Source organism: Ambystoma mexicanum, chromosome 1q (genome assembly GCF_040938575.1).
Source record: "Ambystoma mexicanum isolate Mex_15411 chromosome 1q, UKY_AmexF1_1, whole genome shotgun sequence".
Lineage (NCBI taxonomy): Eukaryota > Metazoa > Chordata > Amphibia > Caudata > Ambystomatidae > Ambystoma > Ambystoma mexicanum.
Genome location: NC_090922.1, coordinates 160,464,417 through 160,485,101, shown reverse-complemented (window position 1 = coordinate 160,485,101; position 20,685 = coordinate 160,464,417). Strand labels below are relative to the sequence as shown.

The following is a 20,685-nucleotide window of genomic DNA, read 5'->3' as shown; positions in this document are numbered from 1 at the left end:
TGTGATTTAGGCATAGGGCCACTGTGTCGATTTCTGGTTTTCGTGCTATTGAGACGTGCTGCTGTCTCCAGGTTGAGCGAGTTTCCGAGTGGCTAGGCCTGTGATTATGTGTGACGCCACATAGGCACGGTTTGTGACTAGGGGTGTCCAGGTGTGTTGTTGCATGGCCCCCAGTTTTCGACATTGGTTCCAATGCATTTGCCCATGGGTGTAAATTCAGGGTGCTTTCTCAGAGGAACATTGCAGGTAGATTGTCGTGCATTCCTGTGGGCTGCCATTTCTATGACTGTGTTTTTTTCTCCGGCACTGGGCTATTCAGCCGTGGCTTGCCTTGCCACACAATCAGAAGATCGCTGTGGTATGCCACTACCATAAATATGCTTGGCCAATGCCAGACATCTTTAAATTGCTGCCTGTAGGGCTGCTGTGTTTATGGAATGTCCTTATTCCCTTGTTGTCATTGTGAGTTGTTATTTTTTGGGTTAATGAAATTACTTTGTGTTTATTTTCTTGATTATTGTGGGCACTGTGAAGATTTTTTATTGTTGCTACTATTCACTAACACCCTGTCCATGCTACTGACAACTTAGTGCTGCATAAATACCTACATGCTTTACTTCCAGGCACGAGGGAGGCTTTGATTGACAAGAAAATGTTCCTGCATAACTACATTTTCGTGATGGGCCTCCCACCTTCATTACATTATATACTACAGCACTCAGAGACCTGCAGTCTATATTTATGTTCGTATTGCAACTGAAGAGGTGATGTTGAGAGCCTCTTGGCCATTTGGCAGTGAAGTACCAAATGTGATTGCTGAGATAAGCCGGACGCGGATCCTCTGGTCCTTGTTGTATATGATTTTATCTTTATTTTCAGCAAACTCTATCAATCCTTGCTTGCACCTGTCTCCCTTTGTGTACCACCTCTCTGATTTTTCTTTCTACTGTCACCACAGGTAAATACCAATTGCCAGGAATTTGTTTGCACCACCCCTCTTGATCTGCAATAACTTTGTGCCTACCTCCCTTTGTGCCTCCCTGCTTTTTTGATTTATAGACTTAGCCATGGGCTCTGAGCTTTCCACAACACCACTTATACCTGCAGTAGGGACCAATGCCCTCTTCATGTTTTCAACGTATGGGACATTCACCTGTACATATTTGAAAGAGTAGAATTTTTGGACTCAGGGTCAAAAGGAGTTTCAGTGACCACTGGAGGGCTTGTTTCATGCAGATCATCTTGTTGTCTTGCATAAGGCTTTGAAACAAAAAAGGTCTACTGTGTCTGATGGTCATTGGTCATCTTATTTCACTTGGTGCAAAGTGCCAAAGGACAGATTGCGCTACAGTCAGACTAGATTGCTTAAGAACTCTCCGGCTACATTAGAGAATGAATTACAGCAGTACACGCATTCCTCAAAGTCCAGCCAGCCAAACAGTAAACACACTCGCAAAACAGGCCTCTGCCCAAGTGTTTCTGCAGACACTCATAAAGAATCCCTTTCAAAAGCACCTTACTAAACTCTCCTGAGGGCCCACCCACCACCTACTCCACATCAGAGGGACCCATCCCCCCATGCTACAGCAAATTGCCATGCCAGGCAAGCTACCCCGCGCCACCCTCCCCTGCCTCTCACGCCCCCGCCTGCATCCCGGCTGCCTCATCTTCTTCTCCCACCACAACCTCTCTGTCCACTCCTCAGGGTGACTTAACAAAATCCAGGCCAGGACAACTTTCTAAACAAGATATTCAAGTGTCAAATGCGTCCATGTCTGAGCCACTCTCAATGCACACTATGGATGCCGCATCATCCTCTGTTGCTGGCACCACGCTTGTGCCTATGCGCACCGACCCTCAGGCCAATACCAATGCTGAACCTATGAGAATTCACACTCCCTGGAGCACCACTGATTTATACCATAAGGCACAACAATTCTGCACATTACCTGACAACTTGTCTGCCTTCATGGAACATTTGAACAAAGTGATTGCCTGTTATATCCACCATTGAGGACCTTAAACAACTACTATGAGCTGTGCTCAAAGACATTCTTTACTAACAGATTATTGACAAATTGCAATGGCCTGACACACTGGCGGAAGGTGAGGCTATTAGTCTTATATTACCGTTCTTGCCACCCTCATCAAAGAAAAAAGCCCAGTCAAATCTAATGGGTCAAATATTGCATCTTGCAAACAGAATCAATCTGAATCACCCTATGACTACCTTTTCCAGTATTACAAATGTTGGGGAACAAGCTAAACCTGCATTTAGTGTCATATTTTGTGACTCTACTTCTGGAAATTTTGAACAATATGCAAAGTGTTCAGGGGGGTGGCAAGCTGAATCTATTGAAAAAGCACTGCAAGCAGCTCAACATTTATATGATAAACTCAAACGCCAGGAGCAAGATGGGGCTACCCACCTCATGGCTTTGCAAATACAGCATGCTCAACAAAAGACTGTCTCTAGGGGCCGGGGATGCCTGGGTACCTCACGCCAGCCATAGGCCCAACAGAATCCTCCACCGCCTTTTCACCAGGGCCACCAGCCACAACAGATTTTTGCCTACCCAGCATCCTCTATTACATCACTAGCCCAGGCAATACTCTGGTGCTCCTCTTTGAGAAAAAGGGCACATGCATATTTTGTTTTGCATATGATTTACGAGCATAAGGCCATAATACGTTCACATCCGTTGGTCCCGGACCCCCTGACCATTCTCTTCTGTATCCCGCCCCACACCCTATTTTTCACTTGCATTTATCTTGCCTCTGCCTTCTTCTCTGTCCCCATCCACCAGGACTCTCTGTATCTCTTTGCAATCATTTACATGGGGCGTCAGCTCACCTATAGGACCCTTCCAATGGGCTTTATTGACTCCCCATCTCTGTTCTCCCAGATTCTGCTGGAAGACCTCCAGGATGTCACCTTCCCTGTGGGTTCCACTATGATCCAATACATGGATGGCCGGCTGTTAGCATCACCCTCCTTTCAGGTTTGCCTCATGGACTCTGAAGTGCTCATTACTGCCCTGGCAGCAAAAGGTCACAAAGTAAACAAAGCAAAATTGAAGCTCTGCCTACCTACAGTAAGCTACTAGGACAAGACATTTTCCATGGCACTAGACCTCTTGCCCCCTCTTGTGTGTCCTGCGTCCTACAATGCCCCATGCCCACCATTAAAAAGCAACTGCACTCCTTTTTAGGGATGGGCATTTTTATTCACCCCTGGATCATTGATTATGCCCCTCCTATTGCACCTATGCAGATGATGCTACATGACTCCTAGCCTGACAAGCTCACATGGTTGCCTGATGGTTCCACAGCCTTTGCCAAGATCAAAACTGCCCTCTTCATTGCTCCCTCCCTCGCCCTTCCTGACTACTCTACATAATTCACCCTGTTTTGTGATGAAAAAGAGGGGAATGCCCTAGGCATACTCAAAGAGAAGCACAGGGACCTACAATGCCCTGTAGCCTATTTTAGCTCACACTTTGACACATTTCAGAAAGGCAGAGGCTACAGGGTCTGAGTGCTAGCGGCTGCCCTTCTCCTTATAAAAGCTGACATCACCCTAGCACACCACATAAACGTAGCAGTACCACACTCTGTATTATCAGTCCTCCTCAGGGGTAAAACACAACACCTATTTGTTGCACATCTCACCAAACATGAAAAACTGCTCCTCTCTGCCGCCAACATCACTCTCATCAGATGCGCCTCACTCAACTCAACCCTGCCTCCCTCCTGCCTACACCTGATGACAGTCCCCCGCACAACTGCCTTACAAATCCAAGAGATTCTGCCTCAACCACCTGAAACGCTGGGCCACAGCCTCCTGCCATGGCACTGGGTAGTCCTGAAATGTCATCTGTGAAAATCATCCCTGCATCCTCGCTGGAAAGGTCCTATCCACATTTTGCTGACAACCCACACTGCAGTCCACGCCAGCCAGTGTGTGAAAACAGTACCTCCACTTGACGACGGAAAACAGCAAGATGTACAGAACACAGACCACCCATCATCCACCATCACCAAATACACAGTGAAGCTGCAATCTGCAGGGGTCCTGGAGAAATAGACCCCTCTTCAACTGCCCACTGGGGTCCCAGAAGCTAAAATCCTGGAGACGCCACATCCAGCACTCCTTAACGAAGATGTTCTGATACTTCACCTAAGGTTCAAGTTGCAGAGTGCGTCCAACATCTCACCTGACATCAGCATGAGAGCCATCGCTCTCAAAGGTTTGCTATCCTTGTCTCATATGGGTGGCCCATCCCTCTCAAAAGTATTTCCTACCCCTATCTACTGTGGATGGCCCCTCACTCTCAAAACCTTTTGTCACCAAGCATCCGCAATAAGGCTGCACACCAGGAGTGTAGGTGCATAAGTCCTCCAGCCAAAGAGGGCTTTGGAGGCGAGCTGAGTGTGACCAGCGCTGAAGCTGATTTCTTTCAGCTCTACACATTTGTCTTCGTCATCCTGGAAGCAATCCTGACCTTTGGCATCATCGTCTCCTGTTTACCGAGTCCTGTAATGACTGACACTCTTTGGAACTTTTGGGCATAAGGCCCCAATTTCCACAGGGTTGGACTGCTAAAGCTAGGAATAGTGCTGCTATTGCAATAGTAAATGTGAAGTATTTGCACCATGTTGCTGTTCCTTACCATGGTATTTGCTCTGTCTCATCCTACATCCATTAGCCCACACCCAGACACCAAAACCTTTTTCAACTTCTCTTCAGCCTATGCTGACCTAATGAATGCCTCTGAATGGTATATATGCTCTAACACTGCTATGTACACTGTTCAGGGGATTCCCTTCATCCCCGTCATTTTCAATCTTGCTCCATGGAGTTACAACCTCTTGATCAATGACTGTTCTTGTCCCAAATATCCCCCACCCCTTTCCTCAGGGATTCTTCTTCCCCAGCTATGCCAATACGTTACCTCCTAAGAGAACGACCACATTTGTTCCACATGCTCTGATCTCTTTCACCGTTTTCAAACACTTTTAGTTCACTGGGCTCTTCCATTCTTCATGGTCTTTTCATCATTGTTATAATTGCTGCTCTTCCAATGATAGTTTTTCCTATTCACTGCCTTCTGTCATGCTGTGATAAACAAGTGTCTCACGTGCCACTTGAGACCAGACTGCTGCCACTTGAAATAGAGATGTCTCAAATTACGGAAGATGCCTCAAATGATGCCTCCAATGAACAGGAAATAATAGATGTGTTAGGTCAAATGTCCAACACAGACTGGGCTGAATATTTTAATTAGGAACTTTTAGGCCCACAATCTCTTTCTCTAGGAACAACATCCTTTCTGTAGCAATCCCTGCCTCTCCATCATATCCATAGGTCACCTGGGTATCTTTGATTGAGATTATGCACCAATCCTGCTCCCTGTGGTCTACACCCTGTCTCAGGGGCAACCAAACGGGGAGTTGATGTGGCGGGATTGTTATACTATGCTATGTTATGCAGGATTGCCATGCTATGCTATGTTATGTTATGCAGGATTGTTATGCGATGCTATGCCATTCTATGGTATATTACATTAGGCTCTCTCTAATGCATTTAGGCCTCAGATCTTCCCTCTGCACTCTTAGCTCTGCCTCCCTCTGCTTCCCACTGCACGCAGTACCCTGGACAGGCCCAAACCCCTCCTAGAGCAGGGGACACGTCAGACATTCTCTTCTGCTTATTCTCTACAAGTATAGCATTAGCCCCATATATTGGAGATAACAGCAGGGTTTCTGCGAATGCCGCCAAGAACATAATGCAACACGGTGTCCCCGCAGGGCTGTGCCACCAGGTGACAAGTGAGATGTCGACAGTGCCAAGTAACACCCTCCATTGTGAAAGTACTATAACATATGAGTGTTTTCCTATGATATGCTATATAACCAGCACTCTAGGGGTGGGCCCCTAGAGAGCCATGTGTGCCAACTGCCTGAACACTTGTCCTGCACTGTTCCCTGCTGATCAGCTGATCACTCTGTATGCTATGTATTTGCTATAATACAAGAAGCTTGATTTACCACCAGTCTGTGTGTGATCTCCTTATTTGCTGCAAACTGAGGCTGGCCGAACGGGGGACGGAGGGGGGCTTGGGAAGGGGCCTTATCTTGGCCACCTCACAACTAAGGCAGAGGTGAACTCTGTTTCTTAACCATCCCCAGGGGATAGTGGGGGGTGACTGCTGCTGGAACAAAGTGTCTCTTCGCTAGCTGCAATAGAACTAGGCTCGTGCTCACTGGAGGTGAAGGATCCCCTGTAGGTGTATGCCAGGTTCCCTGGAGTGGAAGTGCAGAGCAGAAGTACTTACCGGATCCCAGCAGACCTTGATTGGGACTCTCAGAGACACCCAGAAATCAAGAAACAGTGATGGGCATTGATGCCCGAATTAAACCGCTTGTGAGCTACACCAACCCGCGCATGCCTGTCTGTCAAAACCGTCTTCGTGCCACATGTCGTTGCTGCTTGGAGCACACCATGAGTTGGACCCAGTCAAGCATCTCACTAACCTGCTGCTAAATCACAACATCGGGGAGCTCCTTGAAGTCCGTTTGATGCTGTTGATCAAAACTAAGGTACTGTTAAGAGGCCCTGTACGCCGGTCCACTTTTGAGACAACAGTGACTTTTAAGCTCCCACCCTCTGCTTTTTTCTTCTAAGACATTCTTGAATATTGACAATGTGCCAAATAAATGCCTGAATGCTCATGCACCCAGAGGCATTCTACGACAGTGTGTATTTTATGTGTATTATTTTGAGAAGTGAGGTTTTTGTTATGTTTTTAGTTCATTGATTACATTTTACTTTTTTTATTAAAAGTCTCTATCTTTATAGAACCTTGATTGGACAGTCTTTTATGCTGGAGTATTTATACTTATATTGTTGCAGCAGTTACCACCTCTTACTCCTTCTGAAGATATAGCCAGTCCCCAACCTGAGCTACCACACAAGGTGAAGAAGGGATACATTTTGGTGTATGCCTGTTTTACCTTTATGACTAGTACCACTGCTGGTTTAGTAGTAGTGTGGGGTTGAATAGGCTTTTTAATGTAGACTTAACCTTTTTCATTCTCTGTCTCTATCTCATCATCTTTTGGTATTCCTGCCCACCATAGAAATAGAAAAATGACTTTTGGTTGAACTCCCTTTTATTTTTGGCTATTTGGTGGCACTAAAACCCCACCTAAGAGCCAACACTATTGCATTAGATTACAGTTAGGGAGAAATGCATCTGAAGCGGATCGCACAGCTCGTAGGTGTTGTTTGGTGGTTATGTACCCACCAATTTACTGCCCATGGCTATTAATCCCTATGGCCATTACCACCCACTGCATGCTTCTCCCCGCCAAAAACACATCCTCCTGGGATCTCTTTGAGCTAGCTTTATCCCGCCATATCATGTCATTGTAAATGTAATTGGTCATTTATAATGCGCTTGATACCCAGAGGTTTCTAATCGTGGACCCAGGGATAGAACCTGTGTTGCACCGTGTTGTCTTGCTTCCGAGGCGAGCGCATTGCCCCTGAGCTATCCTCCCGACACAACCATCAAACTTTGTGGTTGAAGTGCCTGCCAGGGTTTTTTTTAAAACAATCTTCTTAGAGTTAGTGACTTAATCAGAGCTGTAAACGTGCCACTGGAGCAATACAAATCTCTTAACCAGGTCGGCCTTCAGTCAGTCAGTTTATAAACACCATGCATGTCCTTCACTGAAATCTTATTAAAAACAAGCATTGGCAAATCCAACCGTTTTTTTTTCTTGCATGTTAGTAGTAGGCATTTGCCAGGCACTGCTATGTCTAAGTACTAGCACCATTTTGTAACTGCTACCATCGCTGGTCAGTTAGTACAACTACAACAGTGCCTGGGAAATGCCTTTCCAATGCCTACACAAAAGCCCAAACTTTTTCCATGGCAGCTATCTTGCCTTGAGAATGTTCTTTAGTTTGGGCTATTAGGTGTTGACTGCAACACCTATAAGCCCAAAATATTGAATTGGAGAACAGATATGGAGATATGGCATATGAGGAGGGACTCACAGTTTGTAGGTGTTGTTTGATTATTTGTCCACCCATTGACTGGCCATGGCCTTGCTACTCTCTATGGCCACTCCCACCCAATTGCTGCCCCTGCCTGCCCAAAACACCTCCTCATGGGAAACCTTTGAGCTCCCTTTACCAAGCCTTAATATCAAAGTGTGTGCTCAAAGTGCCTTGCAGTGTTTTTTCAAAGCAGCCTTCTGTGTGTTAATGGCTTAATTGGAGTTGTAAACGTGCTACTGGTGTAATAAAAATCTTGTTTAACCAGATCTGCCTTCAGCCACTCGATTTATATGCACTCTGAGTATCCTTCACTGAGGTCCTGCTAAAAACAAGCATTGGCAAAGTTAACGGTTTTGGCTTGTGTATAATTATTAGGCATTTGCCAGGCACTGCCATTAGATGCCCAGGTACTTGCACCATTTTTTACCTGCTACCATCAGTGGCCAGTTAATACCACTATGGCTGTGCCTGGCAAATGCCTTTCCCATGCCTACACAAAAGCCCAAACTGTTGGCATTGCCAGTGTTTGTCTTAGTTTAATTTCTTCTTGCCGCCTCGTGGCTTGCATTAGCCAGGCATTCCCCGTTCCCCCACAAGCCCTCTCCTGCTCCCTCCCTTTGACCTCCCCTGACCCTTCATTGGGCTCTGGCTCTAGTTAATTTATTGCACTCAGGGCAGCCCCACTGCCCACTGCAGCCCCCTCGGCATAGGACAGCTCCCACAGAAGCAGCCCCAGATGGTGTCTGCCAGTGTCAGCCGGGCAAGCAAGAAGCTTGCAGCCATCAACCTGCTTCGACTGCTCAAGTAAGTGCAGAGAGTCAGGAATCACTGCACCCCACTAAAGTGGCTCACCCCTTAAATTTACTCTATTTTTCTTATCACACCACCCATACGCATCTAATTGAACTGTATTGCTTGGCTGTCTCTCTCTAGGAAAGTCATGTTTCCTTTTTGCATTGCTGTTTGTGTTGAAACTAGGCCTTTTCCCCTCTTTTAGGGAAGGTCGAATCTTGGCGTTTTTGCATTGCTGCTTGTGTTGAAACTAGGCCTTTTTCCCTCTTTTAGAGAAAGTCGAATCTTGGCGTTTTTGCATTGCTGTTTGTGTTGAAACTAGGCCTTTTTCCCTCTTTTAGGGAAAGTGGAATTTAGGCTTTTTTTGCACTGCACTCCCCCTGTTTTCAGACCATACTGCTCCTTCATTTCCCTATGTTGTGCTGCCTGTTTGTTGCCTGCTGTGTGCCTCCTATTGTGTGATCCCTCCCCCTCTGATGCTTCCTGTGGTGCTCGACTGTGGGCTGTGCTTCTTCCCCCCTCACTCTCCCTTCTTGCTGCCGCCTCGCACCTGCTATGGTGCCCTCAATCTCTCCCATCTTCTCAAACTGCTACTCTATCTCCTATCCTATCCCTCTCACTAACTCTGGAAGGAAAAATTTCAAAAGGGATATCGTGGTCTCTAACCCAGGCCTCCCTTTCGCTGATACCCACATCAGCGCTTCCTCCATACAGACTCTAACCAACATCCTCTTTGTCGTTCCCTCTCCAGACCTATGGAGCCTTCATATGGTCGCTGTTCTCTCTCCTTTCTCCTCCTCTATCATTAATGGTGGCACCCAATGGGAGGTCCTTGTGGCCCCCTTCCAATCCTCCAAGAACATCATCAATGTGGCCCCAGCCCGATCTCATTCTTCTTGATAGGCATCTCTAGTGTCTCATCAATTTCCTCCCTTCTCCTGCAACTCCATCTAACACCTCTCTGGCCCTCTGCCACCTCCTTCCTCCTATGCCGCCTGCCTGGCACCCACCTCCTCCACCTCTCTGGCTCCTATGTCACCTCTGCTTACTGCCTCTGCCCACTCTTGGGCCCTCTACCACCTCCGCTGAGTTTAACTCACTCCTGCACCCCACCCGGAAGTCTTTGAAATGTGGCAGCTTGCTCCACATAGCTACTCTGAACTCTCGCTCTGCTGTCAAGCATTCCTCTGACATCTGCCACCTCCTTGAAGACATTGACTTGGATGTCCTCGCTCTCACCATGACATGGTCCACGGTCAGCTCTGTCAGGGGTTTTGACACTCTCCTCCCTGAGGGCTACAAGATTCTCTTTGACCCCAGAACAAACCTGCCCAGAAGTGGAGTGGCCCTGATCTTTCCGGAATGGGCCCCTGCTTCTGTCATTCCTACACATGCCTTTGAATGCCTAGTCTGCAGGCTCTCTATCGCTCCTAGCCTCTCTCTCTGACTGTGACCTCCATCTACAGGCCACCTGGCCAGATCACCCTCTCCCTCTCAGAATGGGCTGACATCTCTTCTTCCCTCCTTGCCTCGGCCTCTGAACATTTCCCCACTTCGCAGACCTCAACATCCACCTGGATGCTTCTAATCACTCCTCTGGGCTTTTCTGCAACCTATGCGACTCTCTCTCAACGTCCATTCTACCCTCTGGTCCGACACACTCTGCTGGACACACCTTTGTGGGTGCGATTTCTCGCCGTCCATAACCAGTACAAGAGGGACCCTGCAATAACTCAGACAGAAAAGAGCCAAGTTAACATTACTTTATTAATGCACAAGCATTCGCGAATGGGCAGCAAGTTCAAACGTCTCGCAAAGCAAGTCGTCAAAGTGCCGCCCTTTGCCCTGCACATCGTGGTCCTTTTATACCCATCTGTTTTACATTGTCATACATTGCTGCACATAGATTATGTCCACCACAAGGCGGTTCCTCCCAGTCATGACTTTGCATCAACGGTCAACAGTTCAACATCTGCTATTGTGGTTTCCTGTTATCTGTTATTCGCTCTCTCTCGTGCCCCTCTGTGTATCTCTGTGCACGAGGCTGTGCTTACTCATTCCTTCCCCACCCGTAATCTGCAGATAGTTTTAGCAGGCTCAACATGCTTCGACATACAGTGACCAAACACAATTCTTCTGTTAAAAACAAGTTCTTGCCAGGTCAGCAGGTCTTAAATGTCGCTGTATAAAGAGAAGGCCTCTTCTTTTAACAAAGGGTACATTCTTTTAACACATATGGTGATTAGTACAAACTCCAAGTGTGAGCACAACATTACATATGTATGCGTACCTTCAATCCACCCTTTGCTCACACTTGAGCATCAATCTAAACAGTCCTAGCATAAGCAGATGGCAGGAAAGCAACATCATCACATACTGTATGTACCATAATCTTCTCCAGGCCTCCCATGTCAAAAAATTCCTGTTGTACATGGCTTTTATCCATTGGATTTAGGCGCGTTATGCTGGAAGAACACATGGAAACACAGCACGACACACATACCGGGAAACATTGGATGCAGAGACAAATTCCTACAACTATTGCCGCTAGAACCAGTATAGGCGTAAGAAGTTGCCATCCAATTTCTTTCAGGAGCTTCATCCACCAGCTATCTCCTGACCCTTCCTCCTGGTGGATGCTATCCGCCACTTTATGCAGTTTGTTTACTCCATCCAGGATTCCTGTACTCCCTTCTGGTATGTAAACACAGCATTGGGATCCCACCAAAAAACAGACTCCGCCCCTTTCTGCAGTGAGTATGTCTAAGACATACCTATTTTGGAGAGCCACTAGCCGAATTGCTTTCATTTCATAAGTGATGTTTTCCATTAGGTCTGCAGATTCTTCGATTACGAACTCAAGGGCCCTGTTTAGCTTTTGGATTTCTTGACTGTTCATAAAGATGCCCGCTGGAGGAACCAGGACCCCCATCAGATCTATAAACGTTTCCCATCCTGTAGGTTGATACGTAGGAATTTTTGGGTTTACTGCTCGTTTATTTCTGCTGTGTATTTCTTTATGCAGAGTAGACGGGGCATATACCATCACAGCCGGCATTATTCTGGCTATGTAACATACCCCAACAAAATCTTTGGCTAACCACAAATAAGCCCTCTTGTTACAGACGTAGGCATGTCCTTCAATCTGTAACAATCCCTTCGTGTAGTTATTTAGATTCACCATTTGACTGCACCCCGAGATCATTCTTTGATTACCTCTTGCGCTCCTCTTAAAACATATATTCTTTGGCCTAAACTCTTGTGTGATGGTGATAGGGGGAGGAGGTTCTCTTACTATCTGTACCATAGCAGGTGCAAGCCCGATTCCCTCAGTTTTGATTTTATAGCGTATCTTTTCCTTTAGAAGGGTTTTGTTCTCTCCTCTAACATAACAAGCGGTATTCGGTATCATATATTGCTGTGCTGACACTATTCTCATGTAAATTAATGTACACCCGGCATCCTCAGTAACTGGCGATGCGTACACTGGGATGCCTTCACTGCTATGTCGGGGCATGTGGGTGCAGATCCAGCAATCAGTTTTATTCACTACCCCATATGTTGTGTTTATTATCTTCACGTATTCATTTTTAGCATAGTCTTCCGGGTCGTGTTGGTCATAGGCATCTCGATTCCTGCTCTTGACCCAATCTGTTCTCCCTGTTTCATTTGACTCGGGCAACAGGTTCTTTAATTCATATCTAGATGGATGTTCCAGATACCAGAATATTATGGCAAATGCTATTAGTACTACTATCGTGCATACAGAAAACAAAATTTTGCCTCTTGTGGTACAAGCTGGTATTTTCCTCTTACCTTCTGTGTTTGAGGAGCATACACTTATCCATTCAGGGACTAAACCAGCATACACGGGTGTAGACATAGTTCAGTATATGGCTCAGTATACAGCGTATATCAGTTGCAACCTAGCGATATAGCCATATCCCCTATTTAAAGCACCAGTGTCCTTATTACTCTAATAGTGGTAGGTCTCACTGAAAACCTTCATCCGATCTGTCCCACGTCTCGTAGTGCCTGTCCCAGGAGGGGAACGCCGAAGGCCCTTCAGGCTACAAGCCCGTCGTCTTCAGTAAGGCACAATTCTGCTAAAACCAACAAGAGAGTCCAAATGTTCATCTCCCTAATGATCAAAGTTCAAAACAGTGTCCTTACACGTTGCTTGGCACATACACGTCACGGGATCGGAGGCGATGGGCACACCTACTAATGGCGTCTGGCAGTACTGTTGCAACCTGGGGTTGGTTGGTTCCCTTTTCTGGATTCACGTGGTACCAGTGCGATTTGCCATCAACTTTTACCGCAGTTTGTGTTGCGAGGAGCACCTGAAACGGGCCCCTCCATCTGGGTTGCAGTCCGCTGGTGCGATCGAAGGCTTTTATAACAACCCAGTCACCGGGCTGCACGTCGTGACCTTCTCCTATCAGAGGAGATGGAGCTACTGCGTTCACCTGTGCATTAATAGAAATCAGTCTATTAGTTAACCCAATACAGTACTGTTGTAATGCAGGCCATGCTTGCTCAGACAATCTCTTAGGTGATTTGGGGGTCCCAATACTTGGTGGGCGCCCCATAACAATTTCGAAAGGAGATAAACCATGTGTACGCTTAGGCATAGTACGCATACTCAATAATGCAATAGACAATGCATCCGGCCATTTCAGTCAAGGGCATCCAGTGTTTCAATATGCATTGTGCTGTGGAGGTGGCACTATTGTCCCGCAGGGGATATGCTTCCACCCATCCTGAGAACCCACATTTCATCACCAAACAGTAGGAATGTTTATTTACAGGCTCCAGCTGTATAAAGTCCATATACACCACCTCAAAAGGGCAGGTGGGTAACTTACTGTGGCCCGCCGGGGCCGGTACACCTTTCCCCACATTATATAAAACACATATTTCACATTGTTTTGCCCATTGGCGACAATACATTCCCAATCTTTTGTTGTACCACACAGTACTTAAAACTTCTTCCATAGTTCTTGCGTTAACGTGGGTTGGACCATGAGCCACGCTCACTATCACAGGTAAGTATGCATCAGGTAGTACCCAAGTATTCGTATTGGTATGTGCCCATAGCCCATCTACCGTCTCCTCGTATTGATCATCCTTGTGCCAAGATAGTCTTTCTTCAATGGTTGCATCTGCTTGGATTTCCTTTACGCGCTCCTTCGTCCCTTCCATAGTCACATCCCTCCCCACTATGAGCTGTCGGGCTTCCCACCGAGTGTCCCTTGTGGCAGCTAGTTTAGCCATCTGGTCAGCCAAAGAATTTCCCTGCGTGACATAATCCAGTGTTTTTTTATGCGCTGAGCACTTCACTACGGCCACCATTTTGGGCAGCGTAAGGGCTTGCAATAATTCAGCAATCAATCGGGCATGTTTAATAGTATCACCTTGAGAGGTTAAGAAGCCACGCTCTCCCCAGAGTTTACCAAAACTGGAAACCACCCCGTGCGCGTAGGCTGAATCAGTATAAATTGTCACTTTCATGCCGCTGCTTAACACTAATGCTCTAGTTAGCGCAATCAATTCTGCCGCCTGCGCCGATTTCTCACACACTTTCCCACTCTCAATCAACTGTTCCCCTGTAGTTACTGCATACCCTGCTGTTGTCTCCCCATTTGGCAGTTTGAAACAGGAACCATCACAGAATAATATACCCTCATTATCAACCAGCGGGGTGTCTTGCAGGTCTGCTCTACCCTTAGTGTGTTCTTCCATTTGGATCACACAATCATGCCTAATGTCATCAGGTGAGGTGGGCAAAGGAAGCAGTGTCGCTGGATTCAAAGTGTTACACCGTTCAATTTTTACATTACTGGCAAACAGGATCATCTCATACTGTGTGAGTCTAGCTGTAGTCAAATGCTGTGTATGCACTCTATTCAGAAGAACATCTACCGTATGTGGAACCTTTACTGTTACTTCACTCCCTAGGATGATACCTGCACTTTGTTTTAGGGCTGTCGCTGCTGCAGCTACTGCTCTCATGCATGGGGGTAGGCCTCGAGCTACTGAGTCCAGAGTGCTAGAAAAATATGCACATGGTCTCTGTTTACCCCCTTGTTCCTGTGTCAAGACTGACACAGCGCAACCTTCCTGTTCATCAACAAAAAGGCAAAATCTCTTAGTATAATCAGGTGTGCCTGTTTCCAGCTCCCGTGTCTACCAGACATCTCAAGTTTCGGTGGGGGCCGATCCTAATAGAGGCATAAGGCCCCCTTTGGTCTATAGGAACCTGCACCACTCCCGCTATCTCATTCCGGCATCCTCAGGACATATCGCTTGTGTTATCCTGAAAATCATTGTTATAGTATACCCCTTCTCCACATTCTTCACCCTGGCATACACCTTGTACTTGTGTCGTTTGTTGTGGCTGATACAGTAGATTGGGGGGAGGCGGGGCCGGCCAGGGAACATCCCCTCTTGCTTGTCCGTCAAAGGCATTGGGTTGAGGGGGTTTAAACATTCTATTGTCTTGGTTGCCGTACCCACCAGTCCTATTTCCTGGGGCAAATGTTGTCTGTGAAGGGGGCCGTACGCCCCTTCCTCTCCCACCACTCTGGGGACACTGGGATTTCCAGTGTCCGGGTCTCTTGCAGAAGGCACATACATCTTGGGGTAGCCCATCACTCCTCCCATATAGCGCACCTCCTTGCACTGTACCTCTTCCTGTCCCTTGGCCCCCTATCATGTTGCTGCTATAGCCCTGTGACGGGCCGTTATTATTGTAGTTATACCTGCCTTGGGGCCCTTGATGCAACTGTTGCATCAACACTTTGGTTTTTAAATCCTTCTCTTGTCGTGCCTTTTGTTGTCCCTTCACTCTTTCCCCTCTTTCGTAATACCTAGCCATTTCGAGGAGATCCCGGGGGTTCCTAGTCATCCATGTACTTTCTGCCCTCCTAATGTTCTCCTGAATTGGCCCGTGGAGCCCCTCTACAAAGTTTGTGGCAAAGTACCGTTGGCCCGTTTCAGACCCTATCTCTAGCCCACTGTGCGCTTTGAATGCTGCTTCATAACGCAGAAAGTACTGTGCTACTTCCTCACTTGCACCCTGTATCACAGCGGACAGTTTCTCCACATTCACATCAAATGGGGGTAACACCTTTTCTAGAGCCCTCAGGACTGCCATGCCATGCCCCCTTAGGGGTTCAGGATATTCCTCATGCAGTTTTCTATTTTTGCTCGCATCCATTACATCTTTCCATTTTATTGTTTCATTGTCTTTGGCACGAAAGGGGGTCCATATTTCTTCTGGGACAATGGCTAACAATATGTTATCTACATCCTCTACGGTAAATAACCCTGGTCTGAATAACTTTCCTACTTCCTTGTAGAATCCTGCCGGGTCTATACGGGGGTCGGGGATGGACTTGGTGATATGCATTAATTCAATTCGGGATAAAGGGACATACACATAGGTGCGCATCATGTTACCAGTGGCTGCCTCTATGGTGGGTTGGCACTCTCTCATTGGCATTAATAGTAACTTTTCCATGTCTGTTTGTTCACTTACAAGGGCCTGCGCTCGTGGCGAAACAGAGGATTGATGACTAAGAGCTTTCTCTTTTATATTTTTCTATAATCTTTTAATAGTTTCTCCACCTTAGCCATCCTCCATTCTTCCGCCCCTGAATCATCCACTCTTATATTAGATAGCAGTTTCTTATCCAATTCCGTCCTAATCCTATTCCACTGGGACACATATCTAGGCTCCTTTTCCTCTTCTATATCATCCACCCTAATAAGAAGATATTTAATTACGTTTACTTGTATAGGCCAGCCAAGGCCCTCCATCAGACTCACCAGGGTGGACATGGACTGCGAGTGTATGGATGCTATCATACGATTAGCTACGTTTTGGCCCGCCTGGTCTGCATCTTTGAGTTTAGCCTCTCTTTCCCTCACCTCTCTTTCCCATGCCCTCTTTTCCTTCTCCCATTCAACACCGCCCCTTATGACTTCCGCTATTATGTCGGACATACATCCCCATAACTGAACACTGGACGCAGTCACTGGTAGTAACGCGACAGCGTCCTGATATGCTGAGGGCAGATCCGCAGTACTCTGTCCTCTCAATTTACAGTTACCCTCATAAAAGGTATATAGTTTAGTGGCCACTGTCCTAAATTCCAAAGGTGTCAAACGCCCCAATTGGTCCCGTAGGCTGTCATTGAGGGGTGTGCCATACAGCCCGGTCATAAGGATTTGCAAGTCTCCATCTCTATCCTTTTCTACAGTAGTCGTTCTCCTATGGTCTATCAACCTATCTGGGTTTCCATACTTCATTGGGAATTCCACCCTTTCACCCTCACTGTCTGCCGGTGGAGCTGTAGCTCCTGGAAACAATAATTCAGTCGTTGTTTGTTCTGCTTCTAGCCCTATCACATCTTCATATCGAGGCACCGGCACGGCAGGATACATACCCCCACTGTTCTTAATCATCATATGTCTATCCAACTGATCTAGCCTCTCGCCCTTCTCTTTTATCTCTAGATCATGTAATTTTTGATTTACCGTTCTCTTCTGCTCCTTTGCTTTTTGTTTGTTCTGAGCATTGCGCCTGCGCATTGCTTCTACCCTCCATAGTCGTATAGCCTCAAACTGTGCGGGTCTGACCCGTCTTTTACTAATTCTATTTCTACTTTGGATATGTGGTCCACATCAAAGGACCCGGTGTCTGGCCATTTATGCTCAATCAAATCTTTTGTGTATTCGGACCATTCTTTTAAGAACAATGTTGAATTCAATCCATGTTTAATCAACATATCAAATGCAGGGGTTCCTTCAAGAGGGGCATAGTGTCTCTTGCCTATACCACTCTTGCTGGAAGCCGCTTGACCCATTTTGTTGGTATACCGCAATTGCCTAAAACACTCACCTTTCCCAAATATGCACCTATTGGTTAACAATAATAATACATCCTCCTGGCGTATCTAACATATCATATCATCATTTCAACATTACTTCTTCATAGACGGACTTACCACCGTCCTCTTCACAAACCCTGAATCATTATTTCCTTATTCCATCATGCATCCGTCCATACCACTTATCTTAAGGGTCCCGCCAGAGTGTTCCGGACCCGAAGGGCGACAGCCTGCTGTTCCACCGCCAACGGAGCCGGAAAAACAAGGATGACGCGTTGGTTGCAATCAAAGGTGCGGATTCAGTTGTTGGGGCCCCGTGATCAATTCCTTCTCCGGTTCCGCCGCGGCGTTCCTCACCCAGTGACGGACTGTCGCTCCTTCGCATCCCACTTCTGACACCAAAATTGTGGGTGCGATTTCTCGCCGTCCATAACCAGTACAAGAGGGACCCTGCAATAACTCAGACAGAAAAGAGCCAAGTTAACATTACTTTATTAATGCACAAGCATTCGCGAATGGGCAGCAAGTTCAAACGTCTCGCAAAGCAAGTCGTCAAAGTGCCGCCCTTTGCCCTGCACATCGTGGTCCTTTTATACCCATCTGTTTTACATTGTCATACATTGCTGCACATAGATTATGTCCACCACAAGGCGGTTCCTCCCAGTCATGACTTTGCATCAACGGTCAACAGTTCAACATCTGCTATTGTGGTTTCCTGTTATCTGTTATTCGCTCTCTCTCGTGCCCCTCTGTGTATCTCTGTGCACGAGGCTGTGCTTACTCATTCCTTCCCCACCCGTAATCTGCAGATAGTTTTAGCAGGCTCAACATGCTTCGACATACAGTGACCAAACACAATTCTTCTGTTAAAAACAAGTTCTTGCCAGGTCAGCAGGTCTTAAATGTCGCTGTATAAAGAGAAGGCCTCTTCTTTTAACAAAGGGTACATTCTTTTAACACATATGGTGATTAGTACAAACTCCAAGTGTGAGCACAACATTACATATGTATGCGTACCTTCACCTTGGATGTTATCATCTCCTCAGACATCCCCCTCTATAACCCTCTCACCACTCCTCTTTCTTGGACTGACCACTTTCTGCTCTCCTCTCATCTGAAACTTCTTGCCCCTCAAGCAAAGTCTACCCCAGCACTGCCACCCTCTTCCTCGGTCATTCAGCCCATGAAGCGAGTGTCAGTGGATGCCTTTGCCTCTACTTTCTCTGCTCCTCCTACTCCTGCGGCTGACTTGCACTCTGACAACCCTCTCTAACCTGCATCTTTCTACCTCCAACACTCTGGACTTCCTTGCCCCTGTCATGAGAATCTGTCTGAAGCATACCTCCAAGTGCAACTCTTGGTACGATTCTGACCTCGCCTGACCTGAAACGCAAGTTCAGGGTGGCTGAGAGGAAGTCAAGGGTTTCGGGCGCATCTTCTGACAAACTGGCCTGCCGCCTGCTTCAAAGGCAATACAGATTCTCTCTCCGCTCCAAGAAGAGGGTCCATATTCAAGCCTGCATCTGTGCGGCTTCTAACAACACGGCCAAACTCTTTAAAATCTACAAGGAGCTGGCCAATCCTACTGCAGTCTCCACCTCTCCTGTTCCCTCCCAGCCCCTCTGTACAGCTTTGGCCTCTCATTTTACCACTAAAGCTCAGCACATCTTGTCCTCGCTTTCCTCTTCCCCTTCCTCTACCTCACTCAGACCCCCTTTGGCCGCCTCTCCCTCTCCTCTTCCTTTTTCCCCCTTTGCTCTGACAACACCTGATGATGTCTCTAGACAAGTCTGATCTATGAAAGTGTCATCCTAACAGGTTCTCCCCCACTCCTCCAGAACCATTAAGGACCACATTGTCACCCTCGCTCCGGCCTTGGCCGATTTCTGTAATCACTCTTTTGCAACTGCATCATTCCCCTCTCTCCGTAAGGACTCCCTTGTGCACCTCCTCCTAAAAAAACATTCTGCCGATCCTACCTGCCCAGCAAACTATCGCCCAAATTCTATCACTACTTTCCTGGGCAAACTCTTGGAAAAGCTGACCATCTCCCAGCTTACCCTCCACACTGAATCTTTTGGCTGCTTCCATGACCATAAGTCTGGCTTCAGAACAGCTAGAGACATGGGAACTGCTCTTCTGAACATCCCTGAAGATCTGCTTTCTAAGCTGAACTCCATCTCTGCCTCTGTCCTCATCCTCCTTGACCTTTCCTCTGCTTTCGACATGTTCAATCACGCCACCCTGATCAACAGACTCCCTGTGAACTTGGGCATCATGGATCAGGCCCTTGTGTGGCTGTCCTCCTTCCTCCTGGACCGTCCCTCCAAGGTCCAACTTGGGTCTTTTCTCTCCCTCACTTCTCTCCCCACATGTGGTTTCCCCCAGGGCTCTGTCCTCTCACACTGGCTCTTCAATGTTTATATGGCCCCTATGGCCCACCTAATCTCCACCTTCTCTTTTAACTTTCAGTGTTATGCGGATGACACTAAGCTCTCTTTCAGGCTTCCCTTGGCCTCCTCTCCTCGCCTGCTCATTCCTGACTGCCTATCCGTAATTCAGGACTGGTGCACTTCCTACAATCTTTGCCATAATGCCATTAAGACAGAGATAATTCTCATTGGGACCCCTTCACCCACTTTCCCTCTCTCACTCTAGCTGCCCTCCTTGGGCCCTCTACCCTCTGACCTTCTGGTGAGGCAAAAAACCATGGCATCATCTTCGACTCCACCCTCTCCTTCTCTCCTCACATCATGGACCTTGCCAAAAAGGCCCATTACCAGCTGCACCTCCTCAGAGGTATTCTACATTTCCTCACTTCCCCCAGAAGCTCGCTGTCTTCAGAGTCCTGGTTCTCTCCAGGCTGTATTACTGCAACATACTCTTTCTCAATCTGCCTACCCCTACTCTTCGCCCCCTGCAACT

General features: G+C 47.1%; 1 long non-coding RNA gene across 1 annotated transcript; it reads right to left on the bottom strand.

Annotated features, from left to right (window-relative positions):
* Positions 1–10,612: 10,612 nt before the first annotated feature.
* On the bottom strand, positions 10,613–18,776 carry LOC138526055 (uncharacterized). Its single transcript, XR_011283472.1, has 2 exons — positions 18,251–18,776; positions 10,613–13,332 (listed from the first exon to the last, which is right to left on the bottom strand). It is a non-coding gene; the product is annotated as an uncharacterized lncRNA (long non-coding RNA).
* Positions 18,777–20,685: the final 1,909 nt, after the last annotated feature.